Source organism: Mesoplodon mirus, assembly GCF_964341445.2.
Source record: "Mesoplodon mirus genome assembly, chromosome: 10".
NCBI lineage: Eukaryota > Metazoa > Chordata > Mammalia > Artiodactyla > Ziphiidae > Mesoplodon > Mesoplodon mirus.
In genome coordinates this window covers 94229350-94254459 of record NC_138986.1, presented here as the reverse complement: position 1 = coordinate 94254459, position 25110 = coordinate 94229350, and the positions used below count along the sequence as shown (strand labels likewise).

Here is a 25110-nt window from a genome sequence, read left to right as displayed (position 1 = left end):
AGCAACTTCCAAATATACAATACATTATTGTTAACTATGGCCACCATGCTGTACATTACATCCCCAGAACTTAATTATCTTATAACTGGAAGTTTGTGCCTTTTGATCATCTTCACCCATTTCTCCCACACACCACCCCAATTCTTCTGGCAACTACCAATCAATCTGTTCTGTGTTTCTATGAGTTCATTATTTTAATTGATAGATTCCACGTATAAGTGTGATCATACGGTTTTTGCTTTCTCTGTCTGACTTATTTAACTTAGCGTAATGTCCTTAAGATCCATCCATGTTGTTGCAAATGGCAGGATTTCCTTCTATTTCATGACTTACTAATATTCCACTATGTATATAACATCTTTATCCACTCATACATGAATAGACACTTATGTTGTTTCTGTGTCTTGGCTATTGTATATAAAGCTGCCATGAACATGGGGATGTACATAGCTCTTATCGCTTGTCTTTTGGATGATAGCCATTCTAATAGGTGTGAGGTGATATCCCATTGTAGTTTTGATTTGTATTTCCCTTATGATTAGTGATGTTAACACCTTTTCAAGAACCTGTTGACTATTAATATGTCTTCTTTGGAAGATTGTTCAGTTTTTCTGCCTGTTCTTGAATGAAATTGTTTGATCTTTTGCTATTGAGTTATATCCATTCTTTATATTTTGGATAGTACCCCATTATCAGATATATAATTTACAAATATTTTCTCCCAGTTGGTAGGTTGCTTTTTCATTTTGTTGATAGTTTCCTTTGCTATGCAGAAGATTTTAAGTTTGATGTAGCCCCACTCATTTATTTCTTGCTTTTGTTGCATTTGCTTTTGGTGTCAAATCCAAAAATCATTGCCAAGTCCTATGTCAAGGAGCTTACCCCCTGTGTTTTCTCCTAGAAGTTTTATGATTTCAGGTCTTATATTCAAATCTTTAATTCAGTTTGAGTTGATTTTTGTGTTTGGTGTGAGAGAGTGGTACAGTTTCATTCTTTTGCATGTGACTGTCCAGTTTTTCCACCACGATTTATTGAAGAGACTATCCTTTGCGCATTGTATATTCTTGGCTCCTTTGTCATAAATTAATTGACTATATATGTCAAGTATGTTTATTTCCGGGCTCAATATTCTATTCCATTGAGCTATGTGTCTATTTTTATGCCAATACCATGCTGTTTTGATTACCATAGCTTTAAAATGTAGTTGAAATTAGGAAGTGTGATGCCTTCAGTTTTGTTTTTCTTTCTCCAGATTGCTTTTGTTATTCTGGGTCTTTTGTGGTTTCATAAAAATCTTAGGATTGTTTTTTCTATTTCTGTGAAAAATGCCATTGGAATTTTGATAGGAATTGATTTGAATCTGTAGACTGTAAAATGGACATTTTAACAATATTAATTCTTCCAATCTTGTTAATCTCTTGCTATGTGCTAATATGCATGGCTTGGCCCAACACACTGTAGTGATACCACTAAATTATCCTGGTAGCCATCTAAGCTGGTACCTAGGTCCTTGAAAAAGCCCTTTTTCAGCCTCCTAGTTTCAGCTAGTCATGCTTAAAATGCCATTTTTATATGTCATTATGAACATTTGTCTCATTGCTTTGCAGTAATTTGCATACACGGCCACCACTGGACTTCTGAGGCCAGAGTCACAAACAGCCTGTCCATCTTCGGCCATCAAAAACTCTTAGTTATCTGAAGTGTCAGATCTGCTGATTTTTTATTATCTGGGAAAGCTGAGAGCTCCTGCATGTCCCCCAGGATCAGTTTTTGATGCTCAGAGAATATGAACCAGTATGAACATTTACATTAGCTACACTTGATAAAGTGATTCTTTGGGGAATCCTAGGCATGGTATTTTATTAGCCACATGTAAATGGTATCTAACTTGTTTATTTTAATCACCTTATTTCTGCTCTTCTTTTATGATTTTGAAAAGGAAGGAGTAGATCTCTATGTGAAATTATAAATATGTTTTCTTCTTGGCTTAAGTTAAACAAATGCAATAGGAGTTTTCCACTAATAAACTATGACCACCTTTGAGTTCTCAAGTAACATAAATGTGACACAAGAGTTCTCTAGAACAGAGGGCTTCAAACTTTGTTGACTGCATACACATATCTGTAAAAATAGTTGAACATATATCCCAAATATAAATTTCTTAAACTATTAGTGTTTTAATTTAATTTAATGGTACTTATATAGAATTTACTATGTTGACTGCACTGTTAGAGTTTCACAAATTTTAACTAATTTTTCTTCAAAACAATCCTGTGAAATAAGTACTATTATTATTACCATTTCACATACAAAGAATTTGAAGCAAAGGGAGATTAAATAAATTGTCCATGTTAAAACAGTAGTAAGTAGCAGAGCTTGGTGGTCTGGTTCCACGTTCATGCTGTTAATCAATCCATTAACCTGCCTTTATAATAAATAAAAAATAACTATAATGGGGCTTCCCTGGTGGCGCAGTGGTTGAGAGTCCGCCTGTCGATGCAGGGGACACGGGTTCATGCCCCGGTCCAGGAAGAGCCCACATGCCGTGGAGCGGCTGGGCCTGTGAGCCATGGCCGCTGAGCCTGCACGTCCGGAGCCTGTGCTCTGCAACGGGAGAGGCCACAACAGTGAGAGGCCTGTGTACCACAAAAAAAAAAAAAAAAAAAAAAAAAAAAAACTATAATGAATAATGCAATATCTTTTATACATTAAAAAACAAAATAAAAATTTAAAAGAATAAGGCAAAGGAGAATGAAAATGTTTAAAAATGTCAGGTTAATTGTAAGAGCTGTATGTTATCAATGACTAAATATCATAAGAAAGAATATATACACAAAAACATTTGTAACGAATTGCATGTGGCTTGAATGATTGTGGATATAATTTAAATTGTTGATTGTTAATTTCAAATTTTTTGACCATCTCTTCATCTGATCTAATTAGGTCATCTTTGTTTTTAACCTCATTATATGGCCAATGAAGAACTTATACCAGGAGTAGAACTTTCCATGATGCCATTTTCTTGTTCACTTACATCTTTGTATCACTAGTATTATCTTTAACATGTAGTGCCTTTGTGGGAATATTTTAAGGTAATTTGTCCTTCTTGTGAAGGTTAGTTTAGATAAAACTCAACAATATAATCTGCAAATCCTCCTAACTGGTCTCTTGTAAACCATTCTAGGGTGTGCACACTGAAATCAGAGAATAAATGCATGAGGGCACCACCATTTAGCCCTCTGTGCCTGGATCCTTCACACTTCCTTCAGGACACTTTGCTCACTGTATGAGATTTGAGGCCTCTGACCCTACTTACTGAACAAGGATGCAGTGATAATCCATATATTAAATATAGACTCATTTTAGTTTTTATTTTTAGAAAAAATAGAAATGGAAATTCTAATATTTTTCTTTACATATCCCCCAAAGGATTGTCTTGTGCTTTTCCTGGGGGTATGCACATCCTCCTCTTGGTTAGAAAACCCTTTAATGCAGATAAAGAGGTCACCTAAATGTAAGGACTCAAATATGAAATCATCTGAATATAAGCATTCAACTATGAAAATACTATTATGGCTCAGAGAGGCAAAGGAGGGCTGGTAAACCTGAAGTACAGTAGAGCTGCAGCAGAAGTCTGGCCTACAAATAAAGATAGATATTGTTAACCTACTAAAACGTGAGAAAAGTTTAAGTTGCCCTCGCTCTTTCTGGTAAAAAAATCATTTTTTTCTTCCCCCCTCCCTCCCTCTCTCCTTTCTTTCTTTCTTTGTTTCCTTTCTTTCTCTCTCTCTCTCTCTCTCTTCCTTCCTTCCTTCCTTCCTTCCTTCCTTCCTTCTTTTCTTTCTTTCTTTCTTTCTTTCTTTCTTTCTTTCTTTCTTTCTCTCTCTCTCTTTCCTCCCTCACTCTCTCCCTCCCTCCCTCCTTCTTTTCTTCCTTCCTTTTTTCCTTGTCTGTCAATTCCTTCATGGTTATGTTTAATCTTCAATTCATATCTTTTGGTTGAGCTCTACAGACACATTGTGGAGTTAACAAGATTGGACACACCCGATTGCTTCTCTCTTTACATTACTGAGCTGGGATCCTTCACTTACTTCCATGCACTAATGAGTCATGAAATATTAACTTCTGCTAATATAATGCAAGGAGGCCATTGGGGATTTGTCTGAACAATTGAGAGAGGAATGGAGTGCTTGGCTTACAAATTAGTTCACTGAAATACGTGAGATTTTTCTTCAGGGAAAAAAAGACCGAAACCCAACAGTCAAAAAAGTTGTATGACAAGAAATAATTGCACAGTTTAAACAAATAATTTTTAGATAAGTATGATATTATTTAGTCACTATTTAGATATTAAAGAAGATACCATGTTTTAAAAAATAATAAAATGCTAATTTCTCTGTAAATTGCATGGTCTTTATAGTTTTTCTCTTTCTCACCAATCTGAGCAAAGAAATTTCTCCCTAACAGTTTGATGTTTTTCACTTTCCTAACTGAAGACTTTATTCTACCTTTTTGTGGTTCAAGAAATTTAGCTCAGAGCAATGACTAAGTCTTTCATTATCCAAACGTAAACATATTCGCATCTGTTTGGATAAATCAAAACTGAAAGTATCACAGGGAAACTGAAAATTCTCTTTTGTTTGTTTAAATTTAAATATGGGTAGATAAAATATAATTTCAAATGGACACTTCCTTAAATCTGAAGTGTTATTACTTCCTCTATAGTGCAAAGATATTTTTGATCGATGTTGACCAATGCAGAATGAGTGGCACAATTGAATAAAGTCACAAGTTATACTGCTTTTGTAAAATGTGTTCATCATCCATTTTCACTAAGAGCAAATGGCACAAATATTCCTTGAAAATACAGAGTTTGAATGCTTATTCATACTCACGTTTTTCAAAATAATTCATGCATGTGAAAAATCAAATAGTATAATGAACTGTTGTCCTCTGCCTGCCCCCGCAAATCCCCAGTCTACTTTTTCAGAGTCAAACATTTTTATTTCTCTTTCAGCTGTTTCTTCTGGCATTTTCCTCCATATTATCTGTTGATTTCCCATCAAGCTAAGGCTCTTAGAATTGGTGTCTTAATTCTTAATTTTTTTCCCCATGCTTTATTTTCCGGCCCAATAACCTTCTTTTTTTTTTTTAACATCTTATTGGAGTACAATTGCTTTACAATGTTGTGTTAGTTTCTGCTGTATAACAAAGTGAATCAGCTATATGTATACATATATCCCCATATCCCCTCCCTCTTGCGTCTCCCTCCCACCGTCCCCATCCCACCCCTCTAAGAGGTCACAAAGCATGGAGCTGATCTCCCTGTGCTACAGAGCTGCTTCCCACTAGCTATCTATTTTACATTTAGTAGTGTATATATGACAATTCTACTCTCTCACTTCATCCCAACTTCGCCTTAACCCCCACCACAGTGTCCTCAAGTCCATTCTCTACATCTGCATCTTTATTCCTTTCCTGCCCCTAGGATCATCAGAACCTTTTTGTGTGTGTGTGTTCCATCTATATGTGTTAGCATACAGTATTTGTTTTTCTCTTTCTGACTTACTTCACTCTGTATGACAGACTCTAGGTACATCCACCTCACTACAGATAACTTAGTTTCATTTCTTTTTATGGCTGAGTAATATTCCATTGTATATATGTGCCACATCTTCTTTATCCATTCATCTGTCAAAGGACACTTAAGTTGCTTAGATGTCCTGGCTATTGTACATAGTGCTGCAGTGAACATTGTGGTACATGTCTCTTTTTGAATGATGGTTTTCTCAGGGTATATGCCCAGTGGTGGGATTGCTGGGTCATATGGTAGTTCTATTTGTAGTTTTTTAAGGAACCTCCATACTCTTGTCCATAGTGGCTGTATCAGTTTACATTCCCACCAACAGTGCAAGAGGATTCCCTTTTCTCCACAACCTCTCCAGCATGTATTGTTTGTAGATTTTCTGATGATGGCCATTCTGACTGGTGTGAGGTGATACCTTATTGTGGTTTAGATTTACATTTCTCTAATGATTAGTGATGTTGAGCATCCTTTCATGTGTTTGATGGCAATCTGTATATCTTCTTTGGAGAAATGTCTATTTAGGTCTTCTGCCCAATTTTGGATTGGGTTGTTTGTTTTTTTGATATTGAGCTGCATGAGCTGCTTATATACTTTGGAGATTAATCCTTTGTCAGTTGCTTCATTTGCAAATATTATCTCCCATTCTGAGGGCTTTTTGTCTTGTTTATGGTTTCCTTTGCTGTGCAAAAGCTTTTAAGTTTCATTAGGTCCCATTTGTTTTTATTTTCATTACTCTAGGGGGTGGGTCAAAAAGGATCTTGCTGTGATTAATGTCATATCATATGTTTTCCTCTAAGAGTTGTATAGTGTCTGGCCTTATATTTAGGTCTTTAATCCATTTTGAGTTGATTTTTGTGTATGGTGTTAGGAAATGTTCTAATTTCATTCTTTTACATGTAGCTGTCCAGTTTTCCCAGCACCACATATTGAAGAGGCTGTCTTTTCTCCATTGTATATTCTTGCCTCCTTTGTCAAAGATAAGGTGACCAAATGTGCATGGGTTTATCTCTGGGCTTTCTATCCTGTTCCATTGATCTATATTTCTCTTTTTGTGCCAGTACCATACTGTCTTGATTACTGTAGCTTTGTAGTATGGTCCGAAGTCAGGGAGCCTGATTCCGTCAGCTCCGTTTTTCTTTCTCAAGATTGCTTTGGCTATTCAGAGTCTTTTGGGTTTCGACACAAACCGTGAAAAAATTTATCTCTAGTTCTGTGAAAAATGCCATTGGTCTTTGATAGGAATTGCATTGAATCTGTAGACTGCTTTGGGCAGTATAGTCATTTTCACAATGTGGATTCTTCCAATCCAAGAACATGGTATATCTCTCCATCTGTTTGTATCCTTTTTGATTTCTTTCATCAGTGTCTTATAGTTTTCTGCATACAGGTCTTTTGTCTCCTTAGGTAAGTATATTCCTAGGTATTTTATTCTTTTTGTTGCAATGGTAAATGGGAGTGTTTCCTTTATTTTCTTTCAGATTTTTCATCGTTAGTGTATAGGAATGCAAGAGATTTCTGTGCATTAATTTTGTATCCTGCTACTTTACCAAATTTGTTGATCAGCTTTAGTAGTTTTCTGGTAGCATCTTTAGGATTCTCTATGTATAGTATCATGTCATCTGCAAACAGCGACAGTTTTACTTCTTCTTTTCTGGTTTGAATTCCTTTTATTTCTTTTTTTTCTCTGCTTACCATGGCTAAAACTTCCAAAACTATGTTGAATAACAGTGGTGTGAGTGGGCAGCCTTGTGTTGTTCCTGATCTTAGTGGAAATTGTTTCAGTTTTTACTATTAAGAATGATGTTGGCTGTGGGTTTGTCATATATGGCCTTTATTAAGTCAAGGTAGGTTCCCTCTGTGCCCACTGTCTGGAGAGTTTTTATCATAAATGGGTGTTGAATTTTGTCGAAACCTTTTTCTGCATCTATTGAGATGATCATACGGTTTTTCCCCTTCAGTTTGTTAATATGGTTTATCTGATTGATTTGCGTATATTGAAGAATCCTTGCATTCCTAGGATAAACCCGATGTGATCATGCTGTATGATCCTTTTAATGTGGTGTTGGATTCTGTTTGCTAGTATTTTGTTGAGGATTTTTGCATATGTGTTCATCAGTGATATTGGTCTGTAGTTTTCTTTCTTTGTAACATCTTTGTCTCGTTTTGGTATCAGCATGATGGTGGCCTCATAGGGTGAGTTTGAGAGTGTTCCTCCCTCTGCTATATTTTGGAAGAGTTTGAGAAGGATAGGTGTTAGCTCTTCTCTAAATGTTTGAAAGAATTTGCCTGTGAAGCCATCTGGTCCTGGGCTTTTGTTTGTTGGAAGATTTTTAATCACAGTTTCAATTTCAGTGCTTGTGATTGGTCTGTTCATATTTTCTATTTCTTCCTGTTTCAGTCTCGGAAGGTTGTGCTTTTCTAAGAATTTGTCCATTTCTTCCAGGTTGTCCATTTTATTGTTATATAGTTGCTTGTAGTAATCTCTCATGATCTTTTGTATTTCTGCAGTGTCAGTTATAACTTCTCCTTTTTCATTTCTAAATCTGTTGATTTGAGTCCTCTCCCTCTTTTTCTTGATGAGTCTGGCTAATGGTTTATCAATTTTGTTTATCTTGTCAAAGAACCAGCTTTTAGTTTTATTGATATTTGCTATTGTTTCCTTCATTTCTTTTTCATTTATTTCTGATCTGATCTTTATGATTTCTTTCCTACTGCTAACTTTGGGTTTTTTCTGTTTTTCTTTCTCTAATGGTTTTAGGTGTAAAGTTAGGTTGTTTATTTGAGATGTTTCTTGTTTCTTGAGGTAGGATTATATTGCTCTAAACTTCCCTCTTAAAACTGCTTTTGCTGCATCCCAAAGGTTTGGGGTTGTTCTGTTTTCATTGTCATTTGTTTTTAGGTATTTTTTGATTTCCTCTTTGATTTCTTCTGTGATCTCTTGGTTATTTAGTAGAGTATTGTTTAGCCTCCATGTGTTTGTATTTCTTACAAATTTCCTCCTGTAATTGATATCTAGTCTCATAGCATTGTGGTCAGAAAAGATAGTTGATATGATTTCAATTTTCTTAATTTACCAAGGCTTGATTTGTGACCCAAGATATGATCTATCCTGGAGAATGTTCCATGAGTGCTTGAGAAAAAATTTTATTCTGTTGTTTTTGGATGGATTGTCCTATAAATATCAATTAAGTCCATCTTGTTTAATGTATCATGTAAAGCTTCTATTTCTTTCTTTATTTTCTTTTTGGATGATCTGTCCATTGGTGAAAGTCAGGTATTAAAGTCCCCTAGTATGAATGTGTTACTGCCAATTTCCCCTTTGTGGCTGTTAGCATTTGCCTTATGTATTGAGGTCCTCCTATGTCGGGTGCATAAATATTTACAATTGTTATATCTTCTTCTTGGACTGATCCCTTTATCATTATGTATTGTCCTTCTTTGTCTCTTGTAATAGTCTTTATTTTAAAGTCTACTTTGTCTGAGATGAGAATTGCTACTCTAGCCTTCTTTTGATTTCCTTTTGCTTGGAATATCTTTTTCCATCCGCTCACTTTCAGTCTGTTTGTGTCCCTACATCTGAAGTAGGTCTCTTGCAGACAGCATATATACAGGTCTTTTTTTGGTATCCATTCAGCCAGTCTATGTCTTTTGGTTGGAGCATTTAATCCCTTTACATTTAAGATAGTTATCCATATTTATGTTCCTATTACCATTTTCTTAATTGTTTTGGGATTTTATTTTGTAGGTCTTTTCCTTCTCTTGTGTTTCTTGCCTAGAGAAGTTCCTTTAGCATTTGTTGTAAAGCTGGTTTGGTGGTGCTGAATTCTCTTAGGTTTTGCTTATTTCTAAAGGTTTTAATTTCTCTGTCGAATCTGAATGAGGTCCTTGCTGGATACAGTAATCGTGCTTGTAGGTTTTTCCCTTTCATCACCTTAAATATGTCCTGCCACTCCCTTCTGGCTTGCAGAGTTTCTGCTGAAAGATCAGCTGTTAACCTTATGGGGCGTCCCTTGTATGTTATTTGTTGTTTTTCCCTTGCTGCTTTTAATATCTTTTCTTTGTATTTAATTGTTGGTAGTTTGATTAATATATGTCTTGTCATGTTTCTCCTTGGATTTATCCTGTATGGGACTATCTGCGCTTCTGGGACTTAATTGGCTATTTCTTTTTCCATATTAGGGAAGTTTTCAAATATAATCTCTTCAAATATTTTCTCAGTCCGTTTCTTTTTCTCTTCTTCTTCTGGGATCCTTATAATTCAAATGTTGGTGTGTTTAATGTTGTCCCAGAGGTCTCTGAGAGTATCCTCAATTCTTTTCATTCTTTTTTCTTTATTCTGCTCTGTGATAGTTATTTCCACTCTTTTATCTTTGAGGTCAGTTATCCATTCTTCTGCCTCAGTTATTCTGCTATTGATTCCTTCTAGAGAATTTTTAATTTCATTTATTGTGTTGTTCCTCATTGTTTGTTTGCTCTTTAGTCCTTGTAGGTCATTGTTAAACGTTTCTTGTATGTTCTCAATTCTGTTTCCAAGATTTTGGATCATCTTTACTATCATTACTCTGAATTCTTTTTCAGGTAGACTGCCTATTTCCTCTTCATTTGTTTGGCCTGGTGGGTTTTTGCCTTGCTTCTTCATTTGCTGTGTGTTTCTCTGTCTTTTCATTTTGCTTAACTTACTGTGTGTGGGGTCTCCTTTTCGCAGGCTGCAGTTTTCTAGTTTCTGTTGTTTTTGCTGTCTGCCCCCAGTGGCTAAGGTTGGCTCAGTGGGTTGTGTAGGCTTCCTGGTGGAGGGCACTGGTGCCTGTGTTCTGGTGGATGAGGCTGGATCTTGTCTTTCTGGTGGGAAGACCACATCCGGTGGTGTGTTTTGGGGTTTCTGTGACCTTATTATTAATTTAGGCATCCTCTCTGCTAATGGGTGGGGTTGTGTTCCTTCTTGCTAGTTGTGTGGCGTAGGATGTCCATCACTTTATCTCACTGGTCGTTGAGTGGAGCTGGGTCTTGGTGTTGAGATGGAGATCTCTGGGTGAGCTTTTGCCTTTCGATATTACATGGAGTCGGGATGTCTCTGGTATACTAATGTCCTGCACTCGCTTCTCCCACCTCAGAGGCAGAGGTCTGACACCCTGCTGGAGCACCAAAACCCTGTTAGCCACACATCTCAGAAGAAAAGGAAGAAAAAAAGAAAGAAAGAAAAAATAAAAGAAAATGAAAGTTATTAAAATAAAAAAATTTTATTTAAAATGAAAAAAGAAAGGAAGAAAGAAGAGAGCAACCAAACCAAAAAACAAATCCACCAAGGATATCAGGCGCTAAAAACTATACTAAAAATACAAAAAACACAAAAGAAACAGGGCTTCCCTGGTGGCACAGTGGTTGAGAGTCTGCCTGCCGATGCAGGGGACGCAGGTTCGTGCCCCGGTCCGGGAAGATCCCACATGCCACAGAGCAGCTGGGCCCGTGAGCCATGGCCGCTGAGCCTGCGCGTCCAGAGCCTGTGCTCCGCAACGGGAGAGGCCATAGGAGTGAGAGGCCCGCGTATCTCAAAAAAAAATAAAAAAAGAAAGAAACAGACAGAACCCTAGGACGAAATGGTAAATGCAAAGCTCTACCGACAAAATCACAGAAAGAAGCATACACATACACACTCACAAAAAGAGAAAAAGCAAAAAAATATATATATCTATTTAGAAAAAAAGAAGGAAGAGAGCAACCAAATCAGTAAACAAATCTACCAATGATAATAAACTCTAAACACTAGACTAAGATAAACATAAAACTGGAAACAAATTAGATGTAGAAAGCAAACCCCAAGTGTACAGTTGCTCCCAAAGTCCACCGCCTCAATTTTGGGATGATTCATTGTCTATTCACCTGTTCCAGAGATGCAGGTATATCAAGTTGGTTGTGGAGGTTTAATCTGCTGCTCTTGAGGCTGCTGGGAGAGATTTCCCTTTCTCTTCTTTGTTCGCACAGCTCCCGGGGTTCAGCTTTTGATTTGGCCCCGCCTCTGCATGTAGGTCGCCTGAGGGTGTCTGTTCTTCCCTCAGACAGGAGGGGGTTAAAATAGCAGCTGATTAGGGGGTTGTGGCTCACTCAGGCCGGAGGGAGGTAGGGGTACGGATGCAGGGCCAGCCGGCAGTGGCAGAGGCCGGCGTGACTTTGCACCAGCCTGAGGCACGCCGTGTGTTCTCCCGGGTAGGTTGTCCCTTGATCCCGGGACCCTGGCAGTGGCGGGCTGCACAGGCTCCCGGGAGGGGCGGTGTGGATAGTGACCTGTGCTCTCACACAGGCTTCTTGGTGGTGGCAGCAGCAGCCTTAGCATCTCATGCCTCTCTCTGTTGTCTGTGCTGATATCCGCAGCTTCCGCCCGTCTCTGGACATCATTAGGCGGTGCTCTGAATCCCCTCTCCTCATGCACCCCAAATAATGGTCTCTTGCCTCTTAGGCAAGTCCAGACTTTTTCCCAGACTCCTTCCTGGCTAGCTGTGGCACACCAGCCTCCTTTAGGCCGTGTTCATGCAGCCAACCCTTCTGGTTTGCAGTGTCCTGGGACCCCTCTCCCTGTGGTCTGACCTCCAAAGCCCGAGCCTCAGCCCCCAGCCCCCACCCGCCCCGGTGGGTGAGCAGACAAGCCTCTCGTGCTGGTGAGTGCTGGTCGGCACCGATCCTCTGGGCGGGAATCTCTCCGCTTTGCCCTCCGCACCCCTGTGGCTGTGCTCTCCTCCACGGCTCCGAAGCTCCCCCCTCCGCCACCCGCAGTCTCCTCCCACGAAGTGGCTTCTAGTGTGTGGAAACCTTTCCTCCTTCATGGCTCCCTCCCACTGGTGCAGGTCTCGTCCCTATCCTTTTGTCTCTGTTTATTCTTTTTTCTTTTGCCCTACCCAGGTACGTGGGGAGTTCCTTGCCTTTTGGGAAGTCTGAGGTCTTTTACCAGCGTTCAGTAGGTGTTCTATAGGAGTTGTTCCACCTGTGGATGTATTTCTGATGTATCTGTGGGGAGGAAGGTGATCTCCGTGTCTTACTCCTCCACCATCTTGAAGGTCTCTCAGGACAACTTTTAAAATTTAGTGCATATCCAAAATTTCCCTTTCCCCTCACATTTGATTAATACTTTTGCTGGATATTCTATTTTAAGTTAAAGTAATTTTTCCTCAACATTTTGAATGCATTGAATTTCATTTTAAATACAGGTGTTCTGTATGTGACCAGATTTTTACTTTGGAAGATTTTAGATTCTTCTCTTTATCTCTTGCACTCTAAAATGTCATCAAGATGTGCCATAAATAGGTCTTTTCTCCTTTATTGTATTGAGTAATCAGTGGGACATTGTAAACTCATGTCCTCTGTAAACTCATGTCCTCAAGTCCTTGTATATTTCCTTATATAATTCTCTTTTGATGAATTTCTCCTCTCTAGTTGTTTCTGTTCCACCTTTCTGTAACTCCTATTATTCAGATGTTACACCTGATGGATTAATCCTGTAGGTTCCTTTTCTCAAATATTTCCCAACTCTTTGTCTAATCATGTTTATATTCTGAGAGATTTTGTTTACTGTGTCTTCTAGATTTTTAATTGGATTTTTTTGTGACTCTGATATTTTAATTTCCAAGTGCCCTTTCTTGTTTTGGGGTCATTCCCTTTCTTGGTGGTTTTTGTTTTTATGGATGGAATAATTTATCTTTCTGCTAATATTAATAATAAGATTTTCTACCTGATTCCAGGTTTCCTTCTTTCTGTATGTTTTGATCTCTCTCTTTCAGAGTGAAGGTTTTTCTCTGGTGTTAAGTGATCCCTTGCTGTCTGTTTATATTTAAGAATGCAGCAGTAAGGAACTGATAAGAAATGGCATGTGAGTCAGTGGGGCTGAGTGATCAAGTGGTGCTTTAGGCTTTTCATGAGGGGATCCTTAAATGTAAGTATCCTTAAATGTAAGTCTTTTCTTTTGGTTGATTGGTTTCTCCAGAGAAAGATCCTCCAGTCTGGTACTTGGGAAATACTTGGTTGCTTGCTCTGGAGATGGATAGAAGATGACTCAGTGGGGTGGGGGTAGGGCATGTCACATCTTTGCCCTCTATTGCATTTAAGTTCCCCAAGTCTACAGCCTTTTCCCAGAGAATTAACCTCTGCTGTCCTGCCTAGTGTAGAGGTGTGGTGGCAGTGGGACTGTTCTGTTTGCCTGGTTAAGAAAGATGTTGGAAGGGACCGGTATATAGACTTAACCAGTATTTGTATTCAGCTTGTGTATTATATCTACCTTCTGATATTTCTGAAGTATCAAGTATGGTGCCTCCAAGTCTTTGGTGTCTCAGGGGTTCTACAGATGAATTCACTCCCTCAACTCTCATCAACTGCCATCTCGGCAGAGTCTTTAGATTGGGTCTTCTTTTTCCCTGTTAGATCAATTACCATTCTCCATGTGCTTTCCACCTGCAATATATTTGTTAAAATATCTCATCTACTGATGCATCTCCTGCTCTTCTTCTTGTCCTTGTGCTGTTTTCCCTTTTTATTCCTTTGCTGTCTTTTTGGAGGTATCTCAGGAGACAGAGAAGAGTACTGCATGTGGTCATTCCATTCTGTTTAATTAGACTTTGACCCTTTTCAAAGGCTCTGAACTTTCCTCCCTCACTATTACTGTACTTGTTAGAGCCATTTTTTAAGTTCTAAGTTCTCCCTCAGTGGTCTCACTCAGAAAGTTCTTTTTCCTATTTTTAAATTCCCTCAGGGTTTATTACTGTACCCGCAGTGCAATCTTAGGCTCTTTGAAGACAAGAATACAGTTTCCAATTATGCAAGATAAGAGCTCCCTAACTGGTGTGCTGGGACATACTGGTACACCACAGATGAATATGGATGTAAGGCGTCTATCCTCTCAGTCCTTGGGAAGCCAGGCTGTTTCTGGGCCTGTGGCCTCATGCATTCCATTTATTGCTATTTGTCATACAAACAGTACCATTTTCTATGTGAGGTATGGGCTGAAAAACGTTGGGAGCACTGCTATAAAGAAATCTAGTTGGTCTTTTCATTTTAGGATTTGACATTTTGGACTATTCAATCCATCTTTACAGACTATGAGGTTTATTCTTTGGTTAATGCATTAATAGAAGTGAAAAAACTCAAAGTATTCATGAAAAATGTATATATTTAAGTGGATTTTTTGGAGTGCATAACTAGATGAATTTAGCATTTATTTACTCTATAATCTTCTGTTTATTAGTATTGGAAATTCACTACAGATAAAGGACTTATTTTAAGGAATCATGCTATGTCTTAAATCCCAAAGCTGGAAGTCTTTCCAGCCTGTATAGAATGGATCCAGGAACTGGAGAGTGGGAGAAAGAGACTGCCTTTGGTTCTTCTAGCCCAGTCTTCTGCCTCTGCTGTTCTTTCTATATATGCCCTAACTTTTCTGTCTTCCATAGTCCTAGTTCAAGTGCCCAGTGGAGACTGATAATCATCAACCATCTTTCAATGCCAAATTCAAACTCCCAGGAGAGAAACTGACTGGCCCAGCTTAAGTGGGTTTCCAAACAATGGCAGTAGTTTCTCTGCAGAAAATGATCAACCCAAAGTCAAAGAGTATGAACATGGCTGGGTGGTTTACCCCTTTCCATAGGAAAAGAGAGGTTCTCATAGTGGACATAAGGATCGGGCAAAGGCTCCAAACATGGCCACTACAAGCATGAAAACAATTATCTTTTGCTTTATGACGTGTAGGGTGTTGTATCACCACAAATTTCTCACCACAGTTGCCTCCGGATTTGAATTGATTCATTATTTTCATAATATCAGAACTGGAAAAATATATTTTTGAAAAAAAGATTTTTTGAGAGGAGAACATATTAAAGCCATTGTTGCAGAATGTGGGTGATTAGTCTGTGTGAAACAGTTTCTGGTTAAATTGTAGTGTGGCTATATACAAGGAAACTGATTATCTTTATGTGGCTTGTACAGGGCTCTGAAAGCAGTGGGCTGGATAGATTGGAAAGTGGTGAGATGAGAGGCAGGGGAGCCTTAAATGCAATCATCCATAACAAAAATAATGAAGTACAGGAATAAGCCAGAGAAGTGGGGAATGGAGGGTAGGGGACTAAAATGATGGTATTAAAGAGGCAACTTGGGGGCTTCTCTGGTGGCACAGTGGTTGAGAGTCCGCCTGCCGATGCAGGAGACACGGGTTTGTGTCCCGGTCCGGGAAGATCCCACATGCCACAGAGCGGCTGGGCCCGTGAGCCATGGCCGCTGAGCCTGCGCGTCCGGAGCCTGTGCTCCGCAACGGGAGAGGCCACAACAATGAGAGGCCCGCGTACCGCAAAAAAAAAAAAAAAAAGAAAAAAGAAAAAAGGAAAAAGAGGCAACTTGGTAGGAGATAGTGTTTATTGGTTTGGGCAGTAAGGATAATGTAGAAAGTAAGAAGAGGCCATGTTTTTGACTTGGGCAAATGAGTGGATGGTGGTGTCATTTGTTGAGATATAACAAGTAGGAGGGGAGGAGGTAGGTTTTGGGGGAACAATGAATTTAGTTTTAGACATTTTCAGTTGTAGATTCCTGAAGAGAATCTAGGTTCCAACTATGTAGTTAGGAATATATATTTATAGCTCAGGAAAAAATTTTTCTACTAGAAACAGAATTAGAATAAGTTATATGTATTTTTATTTCTAAGAATATTTGGAATACCCTATTTTCTAAGTGTCCTTTATTTAAAAATTGGTTAGCTGTAGATTTAAGCAATGACATGTTGTCAATAGCATTATTATTTTTACAAAACTTTTATTGATGTATAGCATATATTCAGAAAATTTTCAGTGGATTTTCAAAAATTCATACATCCATGTAACCAGAGCTCAGATCAAGAGACAGAACACTGTCACTACCCTGCCCCCCAGAAGACCATGCCTCCCCCTTCCAGACACGATACCTCCCTAAAGAGTAACCACCATTCAAGATTAGTTTGGTCTGTTTTGAATTTTAATGAATAGAATCATATAGTATGTGCCCTCTCATGTCTGGTTTCTTTTGTCCAACCTGATGTTTTTGATGTTTTTGAGAGTCAGCCATGTTGTTGCATGTAGCTGAAGTTGTTCATTCTCATGGCTATAAAATATTCCAAATAAAGTTGTGACTATACCCAGTTTATTTATCCATTCTACAGGTGAAAGACAATTGGATGAAGCAGCATTACTTTTAGGGAGGTAGGTTTTAGGGAGATAGGGAGATAAGTTGAAGCTACCATACTAACATTTTTGAGTGAAAAATGGTAAATGGTGGGCTCTGAGTGTCTTCAGAATCACTGGAGAAGGGGACTGGACTTCTGCAAGTACGGAGGTTGATAGGTCAACCAGGACATGAAAGAAAAGCTGACTGAGAAGGATTTAAAACCTGGCAACACTCTTGTTACTGCAGTTTACATTTCTGAAATCAATGCCAAGGGGTAAAAAGTCTATCAATAGATTGTCTCTGTCTCGAAACAGTAAATAAGTGAACCACAAATAAAAAAGTGTGAAGAGGCTCTGTTGTTCTCCTGTCATTTGGAACTCAATATTCCCCATGACTGGATAAAAATGAATTCATTTTGAAAAATAATTTTTAAAAATCCATCTGCTAGGTCTGGTGATAGACATCAGGAGGCCTAAGACAATGATAGTTTGGAATTAAAATAACTTTGGATGTCTCTTTACTGTTGGTTATAAAATCATTAAAGGCCTGAAGGGATCACTTAAGCACTTCAGTTTTACTACATTGCATTTTGTGGGGGATATTATAAGCTATAACTGTAATTGTGGATTGGGAAGTTGCAAAAGACTTGAATATCCCTCACACATGTAAAGATGTAAAGCACTAAAGTCAACTTCTCTGGAGAGACCTCCCACAAAAAACCCCAAACCCTAGAAAGGATATGCCCATCTTTGTCAATCATGTCTCCTACAGGTATCTGTTGCTCTATTTACTGGTTGATGCCATTAATTGATTCAGGTCTGCCTGAGTTCTTGAACCATTCCTTTCCAAGGCAAGATGTATAACCACAATTCCAGTTTACCATCTGGTTGGGCCTGGAAGGAGAGTCTTGTGTCCTGATGAAAACGTTTTCACTGCCCCGGCGATGATCATGGTTACCTCTGTAGATTTCGAGTCCAACATTCCCAGCCATCTGTGTCTTTCTTCCCTCTTGGCATAGTGTTTGTAGGGCTAGGTAACAGTCTAGTTCAGCATTACAGTAGAAGCTTTGCCCGAGAATCTGGTAGTATGTCTGGTTCTTTCCCAACATACACAATGGCCAGCATCATGCTGAGAGTAGACAAATTGCCTGGATGCCTAAAGCTACTATCCACATAACTGACTACTAGAGGGCTGGGACTGGAGAGAATGAGTGAGGTACTTGCTTCAGATGCCAAATCTAAAGAGGCATCAAAAAGTTCAGATATCAAGATAAACAGTATTTTAATGCAATATTTGAATGATCAAAATTTTGAATAATCAAAATTTTAAACATCCATAATGAACAAAATGTTAAATTTTTAAATAATGACAGGATCATTATTACTGATTTTTATCTTTTGCCTTAGGCTCCAGTTGACCTTGATGAGGTACTGTTCAATGGTGTGAATTTCCCTTCTGTGAGGTTCCATCTGTCAGACTGAACTCTGCCTGCTTGGAGGTAAGAAATGTCCTAAATATCCCTTTTGGGGGATTAATTTCTTTTATTTTTGTTTACTTATTTTTATTAATGTAGAGTTGACATACAATATTATGTTAATTTCAGGTGTATAACATATTGATCTGACATTTAAATACATTGTGAAATGATCACAACAAGTCTAGTAACAATCTGTCCCCATGCAAAGTTATTACAATATTATTGACCATTTTTCGTATGCTGTATATTATATCCCTGTGACTTATTTATTTATTGTATTAATTGGAAGTTTGTAGCTCTTAATCCCTTTCCCCTACTTCACCTAACCCCCACCCCTCTGGCAGCCATCAGTTATTCTTTGTATCTGTGAGTCTGTTTCTGTTTTATTTAGTTTTGTTCGTTTTGTTTTTTAGATTCCACATATACATGAAATCATACTATACTTTCTCTGTCTGACTTACTTCACTTGGCATAATACCCTCTAGATCCAGCCATGTTGTCACAAGTGGCAAGATTCCATTCTACTTTATGGCTGAATAACATTCCATTGTATATATATGCCACATCTTCTTTATCCATTCGTCTATTGATGGTTGCTCCCATATCTTGGCTATTTTAAATAATGCTGCAATGAACACAGGGATGCATATATCTTTTCTTTTTTTTTTTTTTTTTTTTTTTTTCTTTTTGCGGTATGCGGGCCTCTCACCGTTGTGGCCTCTCCCGTTGCGGAGCACAGGCTCCGGATGCGCAGGCCCAGCGGCCATGGCTCACAGGCCCAGCCGCTCCGTGGCATATGGGATCCTCCCAGACCGGGGCACGAACCCGTATCCCCTGCATCGGCAGGCGGACTCTCAACCACTGCGCCACCAGGGAGGCCCCATATATCTTTTCAAGTAAGTGTTTTTATTTTCTTCAGGTAAATACCCAGAAGTGGAATTGCTGGATTATATGGTAGTTCTATTTTAATTTTTTGAGAACCCTCCAGACTGTTTTTCATAGTGGGTGCTGCAGTTTACAGTATCACCAACAGTACCTGAGGGTTTAGTGGTGCTGAACTCTTTTAGGTCCTTCTTTTCTGTAAAACTCTATCTCTCCTTCAGTACCGAATGATAACCTTGCCAGGTAGAGTATTCTTTGTTGTAACTTTTTTCCTTTCAGCACTTTGAATATATAGTGCCACTTCCTACTGGCCTGCTAAGTTTCTGCTGAAAAGGCAGCTGATAGTATTATGGGAGTTCCCTTGTACATAACTAGTTGCTTTTCTCTTGCTGCATTTAAGATTCTCTGTTTAAATTTTGACATTTTAATTATAATGTGTTGTGTTGTGGATTTCTTTGAGTTCATCTTCTTTGATACTCACTGTGCTTCTTGGACACGGATGTCTGTTTCTTTCCCCAGGTTAGGGAAGTTTTCAGCTATTATTTCTTTGCTTAAGTTCTCTGCCTTTTTCTCTCTCTCTTCTCCTTTTGGGACCCCTACAATCAAATATTACTATGCTTGATTTTGTCTTACAGGTTTCTTAAACTATCATCATTTAAAAAGATTCTTTCTTCTGTTCGACTTGGGTGATTTTTGGTACTCTGTCATCTGGATTGTTCATCCATTCTTCTGTATCAGCTAATCCACTGCTGATACTCTCTAGTATATTTGTCATTTCAGTTATCGTATTCTTCAGCTCTGACTGGTTCTTTTTTATATTTTCTAACTCTTGAAGTTCTAACCGTGTTCATCCATTCTTCTGAGTTCGGTGAGCATCTTTATGATCATTACCTTGAACTCTTTATCAGGGTTTTCTTATCTTCATTTTATTTGGCTCTTTTTCTAAGGTTTTGTCTTCTCCCTACATTTGAAGCATATTCCTCTGTCTCCTCATTTTCCCTAATTCTCTGTGTTTATTTCCATGTATTAGGTAGGTCCTTTATGTCTCCTGATCTTGGAGAAGTGGCCCTATGTAGCAGAGGTTCTGTGCAGCCCAGCAGCACGCTTCCCTCTGACCATCAGAGCTGGAAGCTCCCGGGGTGTCCTCCATGTGGGCTGCGTGCCCTTCTGTTGTGGTTAGGCCAAGCACTGAGAGCACGCTGGTAGGTGGGACTGGCCCCTGGCCCACCTGACTGTGGGCCCCCGCCTCGTGGGGGTGCTGCAGGTATTGTGGTGGGTGAGCCAGGACCCCTGGCATCACTGGCTGTGAGGCCCAGCTGTGTGTGACTCCTGCGGGGCTGCTGGTGGGCAGGTCAGGCCCTCAGCACAGCTGGTTGCGAGGCCTGGCCGCTTGCTACTGCTGCAGGTGCTCCGCTGGGCGAGGCAGGCTCCCCACACGGCTGTGTGTGAGGCCTGGTGGTGTGTGACTGATGCAGGTGTGCTGTTTGGTGGAGCAAGCCCCTGGCACTAATAGGCTAGAGGGAGGAATCCAGAATGGTGCCTTCCAGTGCTGGTGTCAGCATGGTAGAACAAGATCACAAAACCAGCTGCCACCAGCTTCTCAGTCCCCAGGGGGAGTCCCAGCTGCCTCCTGCCTCTCCAGGAGGCTCTCCAGGATTAGCAAGTGGGGCTGACCCAGGCGCCTTTCAAACTGCTCCTTCTGCGTTGGCACTCAGAGTGTGTGAGATTTTGTGTGCACCCTTTAAGAGCAGAGTCTCAGCTTCCTACAGCCCTCTGGGTCTCCCTAATGTAAGCTCAGCTGGTTTTCAAGGTCAGGTATTTTGGAGCTTGAATTCTTGGTGCAGGACCCTTGGGCTGGGAAGCCCAAAGTGGGGCTCAGATCCCTCACTCCCCAGGGAGGGCCTCTGCAGTTGTGATATCCCTCCCCCTTGTGGGTCAACAACCCAGGGATGTGGGTCCTGACTAGACCCTGTCTCTGCCCCTCCTACCCATCTCATTGTGGCTTCTTCTTTATATCTTTAGTTGTAGAAATCTTTTCTTCTAGTCTTCAAGTTGTTCGCAGAAATGATTGCCCTGTAAGTAGTTGTCATTTTGGCGTGTCTGTGGGAAGAAGAGAGCTCAGGGTCTCTGTAACTCTGCCATCTTTGGGGATTAATTTCTGATTCAACAAATACTAGTTGAGCATCTAATATGTGCAAAGCATGATGCTACATTATATAAAGAGCTAAGAAAAATCTGTAAGTCATGATTCTTGCCTGTAATTGCTTATAATCTAGCAGAAGAGATATGTATTATAGACAGGATCCAAAGTCTTATACACCATGTGAAAAGTACAGAAGCAACGCTATAGTTCAGAGGGTGGAGAGTACACTTTGTGCTGGGACAATCAGGGAAAGCTTTTTAGAAAAGGTATCATTTCTAGGGACTATGAAGATTTGGTGAAATTTGGACATACAAAGCTAAGGGCAGCAGATATTTCTGTGGAGAAAAATACAACTATGAGAATACTTAAGGTATACTCAGAAGTGGTGAGAAGCTCAATTGGTTGGAGTTGTGGGCTTGGAAAGGGAGATCAGGCTCAGGAGGTGAAATGACACAGTTATCTGGGACTTTGACTGGCTTTAGCTTTTAGAATTCCACACGCATATTTTTGAAGGCTGGCATTACCTCCTGATACGACATGTCTTAGTCTGTTTGGGCTGCTATAGACTGGGTGGTTTATAAACAAAAATTTCTTTCTCACTATTCTGGAGGCTGGGAGTCCCAAAGCAGGTGCTGGTGAGGACTCTCTTCTGATCTGCAGACTGCTGACTTCTCATCGCATCCTCACATCAAGGAAAGAGGAGTGAGCTAACTCCCTGGGTTCTTCTTTTAAGGACAATAATCCCACTCATGAGGGCTCCACCCTAATGACCTAATTATGTCCCAAAGACCCCACCTCCAAATACGTTGGGGATTAGATTTCAAGATATGAATCTGGGGGGGAACACAAACATTCAGTCCATAATGGGACACTTTGTTCTTTAAGATTTTGAGACTAAATAGCACAGCTACCAACAAGACAAATGGTAGATACAAATGAGTGTTATAAAGATCAATTAAATCATGTGTTATATCAATGTCTCAATGGTTCAAATAGCTATTAGAAGTAAAAGTAGTGCTAAACAAGATGATAGAATGAAGAATTAGCCCGAAGTCCCTTTGGGGTCTCTGGCAGTCCCTAGCTGATGTGGAGATCAAAGAAGTAGATGCACAGCATTATAAGCCCCATAATGTCTCAGCATAAAAACCAGGATTCCCTATTCTGTTCTTTATTTGCACTTTGATACCATTAACCATACAGATATATCTTTGTTTAAATGCTGGCTAATAGGTTCTGACTAAAGCTAGGGACTGTAAACCTCTAATTAGCAAGCTTAGTGAAAAAGCATTTTCTGGTATAATGCTTATTTGCTCAAATGCTTCATTTTTTTAAAATAAATTTATTTATTTTATTTATATTTATTTTTGGCTATGTGGTGTCTTCGTTGCTGTGCGCGGGCTTTCTCTAGTTAGGGTGAGCGGGGGCTACTCTTCGTCGCTGTGCGTGGGCTTCTCATTGCGGTGGCTTCTCTTGTTGCGGAGCACGGGCTCTAGGCGTGTGGGCTTCAGTAGTTGTGGCACGCGGGCTTAGTAGTTGTGGCACACAGGCTTAGTTGCTCCGCGGCATGTGGGATCTTCCTGGACCGGGGCTTGAACCCGTGTCCCGTGCATTGGCAGGCGGATTCTTAACCACTGCTCCACCAGGGAAACACTCAAATGCTTCATTTTTAAGCAGTACAGCAATTAGAATCTCCTGTGATAAAACTGAAGTCTGAGCATATTCTTTAAAACGATTGAAAATAAATCCAGATCCAGTTTTAGGAAAGGAAACTGGTTGTCAGATTTAAATCTGTGCCGTATCTTGTGACTCTCCTGTTGTTTTTCCTGTAACCATAAAAAATGCCTTTCTATATATTATTCCCCAAAACCTCTTGTAACACTCAGACTCCCAAAATATAACACTATCATCTGGGTAGGGCTTTTTATCAATATTTAAGCTCTACTCATTAATTTATGTAAAACTGTTCAACCTTGGGTTGGTATCCCAGCTGTAGCTTTTAAACAAATGTATTTTAAAATCTTTTTATTTGAACGAAGCATTGTCAGAATGCTGGCTTCTCAATCCCTTGGTTAAGAATTTATAAAATCACTGCTTCTAGCAAGATTTTTTTTTTGTCTTAAATTTAGTGTTGTGTTTTTGTTTCTGGATATTCCACGTGCCAACACTCCTTAAGAAGAAAACAGAAGGAGGGCAGTGAGTGTGAGCTGCGGACAGGGCAGCTGGCAGTGTGGGTCTCCCCCCAGCCCCATGCAGAAGCCAACAGGAGCTTTCTCCCTGGGTTATGAGTTCCTCAGTGTGAGTCAACTCTCCTGAGTGCCCTTAGGGACAGACTAGTTATATGCAAGGGGATTTCACACAGAAATCACCTTGTAGGCCAGTAAACAGAGAAACTTAGCGATGGAAGCATTATTTACCTTTCTCAGCTAGCTATTCAGAAGATAACTTCACAGTTAGGAAGGAAACTTTATTATCAGTTTAAACAAAGTCATCCTTTTCTATTCTGTTCTCTTACACATTCTTCATTTCCCACTACCTCTGAAGAAAGAAAACACCACAGAATACAGGAGGAAATAATTTTTTATATTGATAATTTCATTCCAAATATGGAAAAAAAAATTGGACATGAAAACAACACTGCCCATCCTAAAGTACCTACAAGTCCCCATTGGCAGGTTGCTAGGCCCCTAGGCCCCAGGCTGGGCATCAGGAGAACCATGAATATTTCTCTTTTGTCAGGTGGTTTAATGTTGAGCTTTGTCTGTAGGGGTGCAGGAGGGGCGCAGGAGGAGAAAGCGTGTCCCTCTTGCCAGGCCTCTGTGGGGCAAAGGGGTTCTCCAGCACCTTGTTCCTGCAGTGTGGGTGGCTTCTCCCGGCCTGGTTCTGAAAGTATGGACGGCGTCTGCAGCATGCAGCTTCTCCAGTGGCTTCTGCAGTACCCGTTGCCAGGCTCCCGTAGTATGTGGCTTCTCTGGTGCCTGGCACTGACGGTGCACCGCTTCTTTGGCACTTGGCTTTTGTAATACCTGTGGGTCAGCAGCACCCAGTGGCCAGCAACCTCCCCTGAGTACTCTTTGGGTGTCTTCTCAGTGTAACGCCACCAACAAGACACCTCCCCCATTGCATGACTTCTCCTGGCGCTCTCTTCGGAAGCTTTGCAGAGTTTGAAGGCATAGCACCTCCCTGTAGATAGTCTTCCCAGGGGGTGGATTTTCAGCAGATTCTGCTTAGTGTTACTTCTCAGTGACTTCAACATCCCATGAGCCATGCTCACGTTATGTCTTTTCCAACGAGGTCTGAATTTTAGTCCTGGTGCAGGGTAGGGAGGGTGCCTCTTCCTACCTCATCCCTCAGGGTAGGGCCTGCTCTTTATAACTGCTATTCCTGTTTTCTTTAGAGTTATCTTTGCTTCTTACTTGCCAACTCCTTATTACCTCAGTCTCCTGTTATATTCATAATTCCCTGTATGAAACTTTCTGTGATCAAATTGTTGCATGGATTCTGTCCCTTGATGGACTCTGATGCATTTACTAAGATAAATCTTGGAGGTTGTCATTTTGTGTTATTTTTTCCAGAGACATGATATACTTTTTCGGTTTGTAGATTCAAGTCTTATTTTATGTCTGCAGAGCTTTTTGAATGATACTTTAATATTTTCCTATTCCCTTTATTTCCATTCTCTCAGGAATATCAATTATATGTATGTTGAATTTCCTTTGCCTTTCATAGCTCTGATTTTTAATCATTTTCACTTAAGTTTTTTAAAACATGTGTTCTTTCAATCCTACTGTCTATGTGCCTGCATTTTTTCATGACTCCTGTGGTCTTAATTTTTGGAAGTGCTTTATTTTTTCTTTCACT

At 39.7% G+C, this 25110-nt stretch overlaps 1 long non-coding RNA gene across 1 annotated transcript in view; it reads left to right on the top strand.

Moving 5' to 3' along the window:
* LOC309811528 overlaps positions 1-25110 on the top strand; it is a 247351-nt gene that overhangs the window by 33107 nt on the left and 189134 nt on the right. The window contains exon 2 of the long non-coding RNA XR_014295202.1: positions 18157-18248. This is a non-coding gene — a long non-coding RNA (uncharacterized lncRNA). The remainder of the gene's footprint in view (positions 1-18156; positions 18249-25110) is intronic.